Source organism: Haliaeetus albicilla, chromosome 28 (assembly GCF_947461875.1).
Source record: "Haliaeetus albicilla chromosome 28, bHalAlb1.1, whole genome shotgun sequence".
NCBI classification, from domain to species: domain Eukaryota; kingdom Metazoa; phylum Chordata; class Aves; order Accipitriformes; family Accipitridae; genus Haliaeetus; species Haliaeetus albicilla.
Window position 1 is genome coordinate 5331121 of NC_091510.1, and position 15218 is coordinate 5346338.

The 15218-nt window shown below is 39.8% G+C and overlaps 1 long non-coding RNA gene across 4 annotated transcripts in view; it reads right to left on the reverse strand.

The window, feature by feature from the left end:
• Positions 1-447: 447 nt before the first annotated feature.
• Positions 448-15218, reverse strand: part of LOC138682465 (uncharacterized) — a 56540-nt gene continuing 41769 nt past the window's right edge. For all 4 annotated transcript variants that reach the window (XR_011322547.1, XR_011322549.1, XR_011322546.1 and 1 more), the window contains 2 exons: positions 2452-2529; positions 448-2307 (listed from right to left, as the gene is read on the reverse strand). This is a non-coding gene — a long non-coding RNA (uncharacterized lncRNA). The remainder of the gene's footprint in view (positions 2308-2451; positions 2530-15218) is intronic.

The window sequence follows — 15218 nt, forward strand, 5'->3', positions numbered from 1 at the left end:
TTCCCACCTTCCTTTAATCCTGCACACCCATCCCCGAAGCTGGGCACGTGCAGGGCTCTGTAGGGCTGGGCTGCCTCCTGATCGCTCATACCATTTTGTGGGATGGCTTCACAAACAGCTTAATCAACACAACTGAGGGGAAGGAAAACTCAGGAGGGTGGTGGTGGGAACAAAACCTTCAGGATGGGAACCTCTCAAACCAGCTTTGCCAGCAGAGACATTGCAATATGGAACTACAGCCCTAGGCACTAGATGCAGCACCATGAATCCCAACCTAAAGTCAGCACCTAATTTTCAAGTGCTGTAGAATCGAGCTTTATAACAGCAAAAGCCATTCTTTTCCTTTTTTTTTTTTTCCTAAAATAAATCCTAAATGGCTTGTGAAAACAAATTTACCATTTTAAATCTGAAATCTCTAGTCTTAGAAAGGTATGAAAACATCACTCGTGAGCTTGTTAAAACTGTTTAATGGCATTATGGCATAGCATCTTATTTCCTTCTCAACTTTTTAAAATGTCATTTGGCATTGGGAGTATAGAGAGCTGTTGGAGTTGCTAATCAGAAATAAAGAAGCAACGGGACAACTCAGTGCCCAGAGTTACATTCTCAATTAATAGTGATGTGACTTCAGGGAAGCTTGCACTTACATATTTCCTACATATTTCCAACACATATGACAGCCTCTTAACCATTAGATCATTCTAGATTTTCCCTCATTCTAAAACCAGTAGTTTAACTACAGTTTAATTTAGATGCATTGTAGAAAAGTTCACTGATCATCTTTTGTCCCTGATAGCAGGCAAAACTAGATGGTCTGTGATGCCTTGACAGTTATGCTTGATACCTTTTTTTCAGTCTTATTTTAGATTAAATCACAAAGCAAACTAGTTTCTCAATTCAAACATTAAAGTCCGGTCTATCTCACCAGCCTCCTTTTGAATATGCCAGTGGTTCCTTAATGAAGTATGAATTACTGATTATGAAACATGAACAGATAAAATAAAATCTAAAATGAATAGCACACACCCTCTTACAGTTGAGCAGGAACTAAAGTTTGATTGTATTAATGAAGAGCACGATCTTTTTATGGATGAGAGGAATAATTCATTGGAATTCATTTGATTATTTTTTTTAATATATTTCTTTAATTAACTGTATGGCTCGTAATATAATTAACTAAATGAAAACTGTGTCACAACCTGTAGCCCTGCGTGTATATACCTATGCACAGATCAGATGGGTGCTACGAACTCAAAGCTCCTTTCTGGAATTCAGCCATTCCCAGGGGTGGAGAGCATCGTCGTTTGTGCTTGAGCGGTTGGTTTGTCACCGCTGGAGGGGATGTCACCAACCCTCCTCCTCTAAAAAACCACTTCGCCTAGCCAGGGAGGAAGGCCGTGCAGATGCACAAATCCCTCTTGTGACGGGTTCTTGTTACGGGGAAGGAAAGTCTCCTTGCAGTTTCCGCGTAGTTCTTTAAACAACTTGAATTAACTCTGAAAATCCTTTGCTACTTCCTCAAGCGGCAGGTCTGTCTCTGGTAGCCCAGTCTGGAAGGTGACTGCCCATCAGACCTATTATGTGTGTCCAGTAGGTCCAACCTGGGAGGCACTCAGGTTACTGCTTTCTGACCTAGTGTTGGCACGATTGCATTTTACAAATCCCAGCACAATATGCAAAAAAGTACTACGCCAGGCCAGCTTTTGGGGTTGCTTCTAGGTTGAATCTGACCCGTTGTGCTTTGAATAGTAAGTGGCAAGCACAAAGAAGCTTTGATCTTGACTTGAGTTTATAGACAGACTATTTTTCCTATACTCTGTAAATCAAGTGGTTTCATAGGTTAGATCTCAGAAGTTCCCACATGGGTATTTCCCAGTTTCATTCTCAAACTTTGCTGAAGGTAACTGAAGAACAGGAGTGCGGGAGGTTAAGGTGAGAGCAGACCTGTAGCAGGGTTCAGGTGGCTCCAGGTGGGCTGTGACCACTCAACGGGCAGAAGGTTCAACTGCCAAGGCTGGATGCTCTTCTGGAAGACCCCTGCCATACCCTGGTGCTGCACCTTGGCCCCTGCCCCTTCTACTTCTGTTCTGCAACAGCCTGTCTGAGCACGAGCTGGGTCTCCGTGAGCTGAAACCCATGTCCGAATCTCCTTTTCCTTCTTTGAAGCTAAGTCCAGGTCCAGGAGAAAATTCACTTTGCCCCCAGTTCTTTGACAGTTTGAGCTTCCTCGAATCAGTGGAAAACAATAAATGCTGAACCCTCTCTGGTCACAGCTCTGTGTGGTCTGAAAGGGCAACCTTAGAAAAGCTGCAAAATGGAAAACAGATTTGATTTCACAAAATGGATACTGCTTCATTCTCATTTTTCTATTGTCTCCTTTTGTACCTTGTTTATTCCCCCTAATTGACTGTGAGACTTAGCATTTGTTGATAGCAAAGCTCACCTACTTACCTGAAAATCCTCAGGGCCATGTTCACTTCAAAGCCCGGCCTCCCTGAGTGTTTACAGCCTCTCCAGTTTTGAAGTTATCTGGAAATATCAGCATATTTGAGTTAATGTTATTAAAACACTCACCGGCTGTAAACATACTGTATTCATTCCAAGTGCAGAGTTGTCATAATTTTTCACTTTAATTTTATCTACTCAGTCCCTGCAATGACTAAAATTTCTAAAAAGGAGACACCTATGTGCAGATCACTGGTAAAATTGTTTTCGATTTCTTTCTTTCTTTTTTTTTTTTTTTAAATGAAAAACTGTCTTTGTGAAGAAAGCAAGTACAGGGATTAAATCTGCTTAAATCTTGCCTGAACTGGAGTTCAGGTGTTTAGAACCCAAGTAATCCCCAGCCTGTGAACCACATCTGCCTCTTTACCAGGACCGCCTAGCCCTGGAGCTATTTATATTCACTAAACTCCCTGCCCAGTTTGGGAATCCTCTTGGCATGTATCTTGGTTTGTACATATGATGTAGAAACAAGGAACAGAGACTTTTATGCTGTATGGTCTAAGTGTCCTATTTAAAAATTCAGTGAAGTGGTGCCTAAAGTAGATACAGGGAAATAAAGGGGAGAATAAGGAAAAAGCAAGTTAAGGAGTCCACTTATAATTTAGGAGTTTTCAAATTAGTTGGGCCAGATCAGCTTCATTTTAGGATATTTGAAGCACTACCTGAAGCAATCACAAAGCTACTGTCTTTGAAAAGCGATGGTGAATGATGAGGTGTTGAAAGATTAGGTAAGGACAAATACACTGTACAACTTTCGAAAGGATTCAAGAAATTAAAGACTAATCAGCTTGATTTCAGCTCCCAGGGAAAATCCTGGAACAATCAGTCAAACGAATATTTGAAGGCAGTTGTTTTAAATGCGTGCTCCTGAGCAATCCAGGAACTCAGTCTTGAAGAAACGAGTGTAAGGAAGGTGCAAACCTATCTGCATATGCATAACCGGAGATCAGTTACTTATGGAAATATTCAAGGGCATAAAAGGAAAAAAGTATTCTATAGAAAACCTTAGAAACCAGATTTAATTTCATTCGATGCTTTTATTACTTCCCAGATAATAGAATAAACATGATCTTTGGGGGAAGATTGAAATAATTAGTTCTTTGTAGCCTAAAGGAGAGAAGACTGGAGCTAGTCAGGGAATAGGGGAAAAGACCAGACTAAGCATGTAAACACTTTAGCCAAGAGGAAGAGAATAATCATTTATCCATGTACAGGATTGGTAAAAAACAGGAAAGGATGAGTTTAAATTGCAGCAAGAAATGCTACACTTAGACACTAGAAAATCTTACATGGAAAGATTATGAAATACCGTAAGCGATGACCAAGGACCCTGTGGATATGCCAGTAGTAGAAGTTTTTTGCTAGTTAGATCACTATATGTCAGAATATGTATAGCTGATCCTGTCTTGCAGCAGAGGAGTGCAGTAGATGATAACCTCTTGGGATCCTACTTTCCTGTGATTTTATTGTTGTATGAGCACAACAGAAACACTAGTTCACATAGAAAAGATGGCTCTTTGCAATTAATTTATAACTTGTTGAAAAAAACCAATAGCCTTTATTATGAAAGCTGAACCCATTGGCCTCTGTCTTCCATTCCTTTTCTGTTAGCCTGAAATACACTGATGTGAACAAAAAGCCCCTTTTTGTCCCAAGGAGGAGAGGCTTCAGGAGAGAAGGAATAGCAGAAAAGTCCATACTCTACACAGGTCACAGGAGGTTCTCAGCACAGGAGAGCTGTTTGTTATGGTAAAAAAGAGTCTTAGACTACAGCTAAACAAGTGATGAATGATTTGGGGAAAAAAATGTATGTGGACATATGATGAGCACACATACTTTGGTGTCTGGGGCATTGACGCTGTAAGCTGAGCTGGGTGCTCTGAACTCCTGAGAAAGCTCTCTAGGATCTATGTAGCTGCACCATAAAGGCTAGAGCCCAAAGTGAAGAAAAGGGAAAACATATCAAGCTCAGGATTTGAAAGAACCTCCTTTAAGTAGAATACATCTGGGTTTTGATCACAGCAGTCTTCTGGAAATTCCGTATCAAATGATCAACACAGGAAATACATGGAAATAAATGTTTCAGGGAAGAAAAACATTGTTGTCAAAAGAAAACATGGAGATTACTTTCTTTTCTTTTTCCCTGAAAGACTTTGAGTACAACTGAGGTCTTTTGTTCTTTTACATATTTAAAGAAATTTACCCTGGTAAAGGTGGCACAGCACTTGGTTAGCACTACTGCACACTCATTTGCGTTAATCTCATGATAAGCATGAAAAAGAATAGATATACTTACTGCCTTTTGCTAAGACAAAGTACCAGATAAGTATTATTGTTGCCAATGGAAACACTATTCAGGTGCATAAACATGCAATAACATCCCTGCGCTATCTTTAGCACAGACCAATAATTCTGGTCACCATGGTTTGCTTGACAGTTACTGAATTTCTGCTGATGTGTTTGGCATTTGGTTGTAATTACCTATTCATCTGAATTAAAAGATTGATCACTGCAGTCAACGACTGATACAAAACAACATAAAAGAGATACATTAATACCGGAATTTTATGTAAGCATTGTTCCAGAGGGAAAAGAACATATGCAACAGGAAAATTGAGAAGACATCTGTCACAGTAGTCAAGCCTCTATCAAGCTTGATAATGATTATGAATCCATTACCATTGATATATTGCATAAAGCTGCGGGAATAGGAAGCTTTTCACATTACACAGAGAGTAATCAACATCCAACAGAAGTAGTCCCATCACACACACACCTGCTGCGTGCCTCACATCAGAATATGTTATTTGAAAATCTAAATGTTATTGGCATGGCAGAAGGAGACAGACAAATAATGAGATTCACTTATGAGCTATTTTATTCCTCTGTTAATGAGGTTTTCTAGTAACAAAACAAGCATTCAGTAACTTGCATATATTCCTCAGAATGTGTTGACATACGTAATTTAATCAATACATTTCAAACACAGCCAAGTAATATTTCCAGACTGTCTCTTATGAGGAAAGTCCAACTGCTTGTAATAGAAAGGCATATTTCTTTCTTATATATTTATGGATATGTACTTTTCATGTGCATTTATACTATTATTAAAAAAAAAAAAAAAGAAAAAACTTGGGAGTATGTGGGCATGAGTGTATGTCCTAGAAATTTGTGGCTGCAAAAAATCTTATTTCAAATTAAGCAGAAAATGCCTTTATTTCAAGCATTTTTTCCAGAGTTGAACTAAATTCAAATGTGTATAACATGACTAGGAGCCTGTGTTTTGAAGACAAGAAAACTACTAGAAAATGAATTCCTTCTAAGAAAAACAACGTGCAGCTCAGAATCTGTTGGGGGGGGGGGGGGTTTGTTGGTTTTTTTTTCTAAAATCAGATAAAACACACATCTCAGATGGCGGATTTATGTACATGAACTGCAGTCTATGTTTTTCAAACAGTTTCAAAATTTGCCAAAATATGCTTACCCAGCATGAGAATATACACACAGACATATGCATACACACATACCCAGACAGGATGTTTCAGCATATACATACACATACATACATATAAACAGAGTATATACACATGAATGTATTATATAATGTATATATTACATGTTTCAGCAAATATTTAGGTACTTTTTCCTACTAAGTGGTGTGACTTTTCAGATCTGTATCATAAAATTTAGGTGCCTTAAACCAAATGATGCGATGTTTTAACATTTTGGTTTGCAGGTATTTTTAACACTTGAATCAACAAATGACCTTATTGCTTACTACCCTTTCGCTGGATTTATTTACATCACTAAAAGAAGGGGAGATGTATCAATTATATAAACTAAAATCAAACCAAAACTTTTAGCTTTTTAAATTATGAAAGACGTTTTAAGATGACAATAGAAAATACACTTTTTACATCTATCTGTTACAGAGAAACACTGTGGTAAAATATGCCATCAGAGATGAAATCATACGTTGTCGGGGGAAAAAAGTCTAAAGAATAATAAACAACTAAAGTGGTGAGCTGGTGTGACAGATAAAGGACAACACAGGCAACAAAAGGAACAATAGCACAACTAGCAAACCAAAAGTAGTTTAAACATTTCTCTCAGACGTAGCAGCAGTCTGTTCTCAGAGTGAAAATGAATACATAAACATCCCTTTCATTGCAAATCACCATGGTCTAGCCAGGACGAGACAAAGGAAAAGCCAGATAATTGTCACTGTTCTATAAAAAGAGACAAATGTTATGTGACACAGAAGAGGAATCCTAATTTGGTCAATATGAGGAAAGTTAGGGTAGCTTTGGGTTTTGGTTTTTTTCTTCATTTCTTGTTTCCTCAGCATAATCCAAGAAGAAGTGTGTGTTGCTGCAGGGTCTGTTCCACTAGACATGCTCTGAAAATGGCTACTGAAATGTGTCCTTTAGGTGGAGGTACATGTGGTCTGTAAATCACTAAAGTCCTTAGCTCCTGGGCTGCTCAGCATGGCCAAGGCTAGGAGAGACGCAGGTCTTTAGGGAACTTACGCAGGAAAATTCAGGAAAAAAGTTTGCCAGCCTCGTACGCCTTACGCAAGAGGAGAAGAGTTTGCCTCAAACCAGCAGCTGTTGGGAAAGTTCATTGGTGCTGGCACTGCTAAGTGGGACAAGAGTTTTTATTACTTCGCTGTTCAATTCCTTTTCAATACAATAGAGTCATGTTGGGTATTGGCTGTAGTTTAAACAGCTCTTAAATCCCACTGAAGAACATGACATAGTATCAGCTAGGTGTTGTTAAGAAAGATCAGTGAATACAAGCAGGAGTTGAAGCAGGAGGAGTAAAACTGAGAAGAAATGAAGATGGTGAGAAAAAGTGAAGGGACAAAAAACTGAAGTTTTTTTGTTTTTTCCCTGAAAAAAATGTGCTTGGCCAGGAAAATTTTGTTCTTATGATAATGAATTCATGAAAATATAGCACTGCTTTATAGAATGGTGTCTTGAATGGTATCGGCTGCATATGAAAGAAACTAAAATGCATTTCTGAAACCTCTGTAACCTATTAGAGAAATGTGTTCTGTAGTTTCAGATCTCGGTTTATAGCATGAGATCTAAGTCTTGGGAAAAAGATTCTTCAGAGACTCTGATTTCAGCTTTGAAGAAACAATGGCGATTGGGAGGCCACACAGCAGAACCACAGAAGAACGAAAGCTCTAGAGATAAAATAAGACAATTCTACGATTGTCTGTGTTACTAAACCACAAACTTACAGAAACACGCAGTAACAAGAATGCGCTGAAGACATTAAGAGAAAATCTGAGAAGCGCAGCCATACTGAGGCTGCAAGAAGCAGAATGCACTCGGTGTGGAAGAGATCATAGCACGCACCCCGTGGACAGAACTGTTGCATCTACAAGAAACTAATGCAAATGCCCACAGACAAGATTGCCCGTCCCTCTAAGGAAGCAGAGTAAGCATGCCTGCATTTTCCACATGGATGCAGGTTCCTGTAGCACACCCTGCAGCAAGGCATCGCTCCATGAACATTTAAAAGACTTTTCTTCAGTTTTTATTTGTGGGCACTGCTCAAAAGAGATTGAATGGATGGAATACTGGTTGAAATAAGAATGAAAAACTTACAACATAATGAACACAGAGGTCTTTTGGAAAGGGTAGATCTGAGGTAAATGGACTGGTGAGAGGCTGGGACATCTTGCTTCAAATCAGCCGTTGTTCATGAATTCCATTGGCACTTGTACCTACAGACGTGGGACACAGAGAGCTCTTTCTCTTGCTCACTTAGGTATTAGTTTTTCTCTAGTGACCTAAGAAAGTCTTCCTATGTGTTCTGGCACAGGCCCTTCCTCACCACCCAAAAAATGTCACCTAGCCCACTCTACCCCATTCAGCGTGATGGTGAGGTCCCCAGGCTGGCAACCACCGGTGCCCAGCTGGGAGTAGTGGTCTGATGGTTGGGCTCGATGATCTTCAAGGTCTTTTCCAACCTAAATGATTCTATGATTCTAGTGTGGCTGAGCACCGTGTGCTTGAAGGACCAAACCCTGCTGAGGGCAGGGGGGTGCCTCGGCAGAGCTCCCCGTCCTGCAGTGCTTCTTCACAGCACAGCATTGGCCCAATGTACAAGCTCGCCCAGAGCTAGCTTATGGATCCCTAAAAATCCCTCCAGACTCTGTACACATCCTCGCAGAAACACTCATTTGTAAGTAAGCCTCAGTGGCAGCGGGGAAAGAAGTGTTTGTGAGCCAAATTTTGAAAGCAGCACTAAGTCTCTTAAATCCTGTCTGGTCCTCTGGGGTTCTAGCATAAAGTGCTTTCAAGCTAGCTGTGTGAAAGAAGTAGCAGTAAAAATCCTTGGCTGCATTTTTCTTTTTATTTTTTTGTTATTTTTGTCTTCGTTATTTTAGTGAGATTGAGGTGGATAGAGTTTTACAACTTGCTTCAGCCAGAAAATGTTTCCTTACTTTTTTTTTTTAAATAGTAAATATTGCATTTAGATGATTTTGGAATAAAACATTGAATTTAAGAATTTGAAAAAACCACTTAGTTTTGAAATTCAGTTCACTACAAATGCATACCTCTAAAGGACAGCATTTGCCTCACTAACAAACGTATTTCAATTTTTCTGTTGAATGAAATTTGATGAAATTTGGGGAAACAAAATCTAGTTGTTTAGCCATGAATGCACCTTTTTGTCCTTGAAAGAACTGCTGTTGAATCAAAATAGGTATTATCCATACATTCGTTCATGCAGTGCAAAATTTGCCTACATAAAATGGTCACAGGACAGCCCCGCCAAATGATTATTCCTCAGACTCTCTCTTCCTGCTGGCATCCCTGAAAACAAAATGCTGTTCATATAAATGTTTATGGAAACTTAATTTGATAAAAGCAAAAATGCAGGTTCTTTTCTCCGGGCTAATTTTATTTGGAGATTCTGCTGCCTTTATTGCTGAGGAGTACTGTAAACAGCTTGACTAGTCTCAAAGAAATGAATGTGTCTATTCAACAATAAGGCTCTAATTAGTGTGAGTAACTGGGAGAGAAGCTGGACCTTACAAATTTGTCTTTTTAATCTACATCCATTTTGTTGCATCATGTTATTATTCATAGCTGGAAATTTTTTTGACATTTACATTAGTGACATCAAACCACAAATTTAGTCCAAATTCTTTGAAGTTAGTGAAATCACTTCCATTTACTTCCGTGGGAATTCGATTAGTCCTAATGAAAGTATATTAAAAACTAAATGTGTTTTTTCTTTGGAATGGAGGGAAAAGATAGCATCTTTTCTTTTGTGTACTTGGTGTACTTTAAAAACACAGATAAGCAAAATCAGTGTAACTTTGGCCATTACTAGCCGAATCTCATATTTGCTGGCGCACAATTTTGGCAGGAACGTAACTGAGTTTATAGTGAGTTTTACCAGTGCCTCCAAGAAGACTAGGATTATAAACACTACAGAGGAGCTTTTGGTCATAGTCTTTATAGGGATCGCCTTTCATCTGATGAAAGTACCATAAAACAGATTTAGAGCTTTGTTTTCTTTATCTTCTCTCCAGTTCAGGCATACAGTAATTAAGAAGTATTTTTCTTGAGAGGTTCAATTATTGCCATGCGTTATCTGTAATAATTGGTCTTTTTACTTACAGCAGCATTGAACAACAAAAAAAGAGCCCTACAGATAACATTATGAAGTATGGCCAGACACTGATGTTTGCCTTCTCATAAAGGGGAATGTAAATGTGTGCATTCACTGAGTTTGATAATTATATTCATGACATAATTACCAAGAGAACATGCTGAATCTCATTGCTGAATGCTTCTGTAACTTTTAATGATTCACTTACTAAAGGAGCAAGCTCTCAGAAGTGCATAAATATCAGATACAACTTGTCCATTGAGTCTTTGAACTAATTCAAAAGGTCAAGCTTTTATGCAGGCTGCTTTCTTACAAAACAGTTAAGTAAAATACTTAACTTAACTTACTGTTTCATCAGGCCATGCAACATGAGATGGGTTTTTGAGAAAGCAAATTAGTGTGTGGTCTGCTATTTGAAAAGTGAGTAAAATAATCCCCTGCAGAAAAGCACAACAAGTTTCAATTTAAAAGAAGAAAGAGCTTTTCTATGGACTTTTGGACCCTCTTATTAAACTTAATAGATAATTATAATCTTTAGAATTCCAAAGATGAATATAAAACACTGTAGCATCGACACTGATGCCCTCAATCTCTAACCAAAAATTTAATTTCTACAGAACATTATTAATTTCATCCTTTTAAAAACATGTTAAGATTCTTAGGTTGCATGCAAATTAGTGCTGACTATTTATATGGTTAATCAAAAATACTATGGGCAAAGAGCAAGACTGGGACCACCTGTGTTATCAAGTTCACTTCTATTCAAAGGCAGGCAGGCCTGTAAGACAATATATGCTGATAAATCTGTCAATTCAAGGCAAACCTAATGGAATCTATACATAATTTTTGTTTTAAGCAGCAATACTGATATCAGTTGGTTTGAAACACAGCATGAAGCAGTCTTCATATTTCCTACTCCAGCTGAATAAATATTCTTGAGGGACTACCAACGTCTTTGATGTTATTGCCCTGAATTCAAAGATTGGCACTGTGTGATTCACATGTTGCTGAAGTGGCAGAAATTCTGCTTTCTGAAAGTCTGCCCAGTGACTTACGTACATCTGGTCGGCAATTTTCTCCTGCTTTTCTCTCCCACGACAACTGTGGACTTATCAAAAGGACACTTTTTCCTGCAAAAATGTATGGATTTCATCACTCATTGCCTTGCCCTTTTCTTTGACTTTTGTATCATTTGGGTCTCAAAAACCTGGGCTTGACCAGGGCTCCCAGGCACCCCAAAGTGCCTCTGACAGTTGTGGCCAGGTCTCAGCTGGCAGCCGCAGAGGCAGGTGACTCAGTTTTGTTGCTTTTTCGTACTCACAGGGTTAAGTTCGTTTGCAACCGGTTTCCCTATGGGCTTGGAAAATAGATTGCCGTGCTGGTTTGGGGAAGTGCAGACCTTGTGAACTCTTTTTCATCTACTCCAGTGTTCTGTCTCTAATAATAACTACCTCCTATGAAAACAGGGCAGGATAAACTCTCCCTGTGACTTGCTGGTCCTCCCTTGAGCCCCTCTGAACTAAGTAATGTTTTCCCTGGCACAATAAATGTTGTATCTGGGGGAAAAAAATGGTAACCATAAACAGATGCCTAGGGAAGACTAAGAATAGAGCAAGCTTAGATGATATTTCTCCTTAACAGTTTTCCCATCTCGAGTCACTTTCAGCTAAGGAGATTTCCTGAGCCTACTATGATTTGCATGTTTGGTAATCCACAAAATTTCTCTCTTCCAAGATTGGTCTCCTCATGAACTGTGTTGAAATTTTTGCACCCACAAAACCCTTTGGTGAGGAAGCCGACAGAGTGGCTCTCTGTTGTCTGAAGAGCCATGTCCTTCTCTTTATTTTGAACCTGGTTTCTGCTAGATTCATTTGACCATCAGTAGTTCTTGACTGGGAGGGATGATGAACAGTCGACCTCCCTCCACCCTCTCGGTGCTGACGTGCTTTGGTTGACACCATCACTTCTCTAAGCCCCCTGTGAAAGGTCCTTAGCTGTTCCCTCTGTGGAAGCAGCCCTAGATCTCCCTTCCAAGTACTTCTCTGTACCTTCCTTGAACAGTGCCATGTCCTTCTAGTGCCGCCCAGTAAGATTGAATCGTTTAGCTGTCCCTTTTGGTTGCTTTTAAACAAACTCCCTCATCTTGCCACGGTTGTGTTTGAAGCTGAGCATGGCTGCGGTCGATCTGTAGAGAATCCCATTGGGATAGTGACCTACGAACCTCATGCCCGCTGTTACAAAGCAGCACTTCCAAACCCAGATTTTTGGACCTCATCCTGGACATATCTTGGCATCAAGTTAAGGATGCTACTTCCTCTTGTGCACCCAATCAGCAGTCACAGAGAGCACCTAAATATTTCAGCTCCACTTCATGCTCCCCTGGGACATTTGCCCAGCTAGGATGGGGGTAATTGAAGTAATCCGATAAAGTTGTGTTTTCTGCCCTTGCTGCCTTTTGACCTGATCTGTCTCTGCACATTACAGTCAGTGCTGCTGTCCTGATTGGGCCGTCAATGATATAGACCCAGCACTGCATTCTCCCTGCTGAGGCCCCGGATTTCAATCCATACAGATTTGGTGTTCCACGCAGATGAACCCATACAGACTCCATTGAAGCAGCTAGGGCATTAATTTGATTTGATTTTAAGGTCTCCTTAGCATATAATACGAAGCTGCCACTGGCACAGTTCCTTCCGACTTTCATAATACACTCTCCTGTTGATTTTCTTCCCCTACCAAGTTTTGTCTCACCAGTGCTTTGACTGGAAGCCTTTCATGGTTTAACCGCAGCCAGCAACTCAGCACCATGCAGCCACTCGCTCACTCACCACCACCCCTCAGTGGGTGAGGGAGAAAATCGGAAAAAAAGTGAAACTCATGGGTTGAGATAAAGACAGTTTAATAGGACAGAAAGGAAGAAAATAAATAATAATAATAACAACAACAATAACAATAATAATAAAATGACAGTAATAATAATAAAAGGATTGGAATATACAAATGATGCACAATGCAATTGCTCACCACTGTCGACTGATGCCCCGTTAGTCCCCAAGTAGCGATCCCTCCCAGCCCCACTCGCCCCAGTGCCTATACTGGGCATGACATCCCATGGTATGGAATACCCCTTTGGCCAGTTTGGGTCAGCTGTCCTGGCTGTGTCCCCTCCCAACTTCTTGTGCCCCTCCAGCCTTCTCGCTGGCTGGGCGTGAGAAGCTGAAAAATCCTTGACTTGGTCTAAACACTACTGAGCAACAACTGAAAACATCAGTGTGTTATCAACATTCTTCTCATCCTGAACCCAAAACATAGCACTATACCAGCTACTAGAAAGAAAATTAACTACCAGGACAAAGCCATACATCCTCTTTCCTAGATTTCTTCTACCATTTGTGCAGAAGTGGATATACTGCTGGTTTGGGTCCTTTCTTGGCATTGTATTTAAATGACAATCTGTTTGTTTTCCATTTCCTATTTCATGGGTTTCCGAGTTGCCATGGGCCTGAGTTCCTCTGCGTGGGACAGAACTAGGCTAAAAGCCAACATATTTGGGCAATCAGTGTATTCTGATGTGAACATATACCCTGCCAAGACCTGAACCTGAGCCTACCCGACTGTATAGGTAGCTGATCCAGGCTTCCTGCCACAAATCTCAGAGTCTGTGAAGCCTGGTAACCCTGGCACTGAGCAAAGCACCGGATTCAATTTAAAATGACTGACTGCACAATCACAATTAAGATATGCAATTTAGCATAAAATAAGGCAAACTAGCATAAAATAACTGATTTGAATTTGTAATGGGATCATAGAAGGAATTAATTGCCCCTAAGAAAAAAGTATGCTTAAAGAACAAATAAGCAAAAAATTTAAAGGGAAAGAAGTAAGAAGCCTACCAGAGAAACCTCAGGTGACAGAAAAATGTTAGTGGAGCTTACAGAGAAAGTATGAATAGTTCAACTCAGGATTTATTAGTGCCTAGGGATTTTTTAGTTCCCTATAGCAACAGTCCAGCACTGCCAATATTTGACAATCCTCTACCACAGAATTTCTTCCTTTTCTACCCTAAATCCTATGTGTCAGGTGCATATCATTGAAACAGAGGAACAGGGAAAGCAGACGAGTCTATTTACTTCTTTTGCCACATACACAAGCAGATTTTATGTCAGAGATACCAGATCAGGGGCAAAAATATTGCCAGGCACATAGACCAAGTGCTGTCCTTAACAAGCCTCAGCAGAAAACAAACAGGTTGCACATACCATAGCACAGACCCTTGGAAAGGGATCCTAATTAGAGAGATTATAATGTGAGGAAATACAAATATATTGGGTGTAATAGGCTGCATACAAAACATTAGCTCTTTTGGAGAATAGTGGTATGTCCAGGATTTAATTATAAAACTAGTCAAAGTAAATGCTTACATGTAAACTTGCAGGCATGCATCAGAGAAAAGAATATTTGCCTTTCTGCTTGGCATTTAAACTTTCCAATAGTGCAGCTCTGTGTAGTACCTAAGCAGGCTGATCAGGATCAACAGGTAAAACACTAAAGTTCATAATCACTTTGTAATGAATCAGATCTCAGCTGAACTCAGAAGGCCTTCTGCCTGAATATGCACTTCTGTATTTTGCTTACAGGGAAAATTTTACTGCTAGACATGCTAAGAACTCTTTTTTTTTCCTGGCAGAAGAGAAAAGTACCCTCAGTTCTGGCCTCCAGTCCCCAAAGTGTCCTCCTTCCCAACCCATTGTTTTGTGGTTGGGTTCTATCCATTATTGTTCCACGGTGATAACAGTCGCAAATGGGATTTGCAGGAGCGGTCAGGGTTTGCTTAGCTCTGTTTCCACTGTGGTTAGTATGACCTTTACTGCTGATTTCAGCAGAACAAAGTTAAGACAACAATGATCTTTTGAAAATTTTGGATTTTTGAAAATCCAAGTTTACAATAGGAGGGACTTCTGCCAGGCTTCCTAGATACTGCAGGTCATTCTTTGGGAGTAAAATGAACAACTCTTTTTCGTAATTGTCTTTCCTAAGAGCTTAATTCCCAAGGGAAATAGTGTCATCTTTATTCC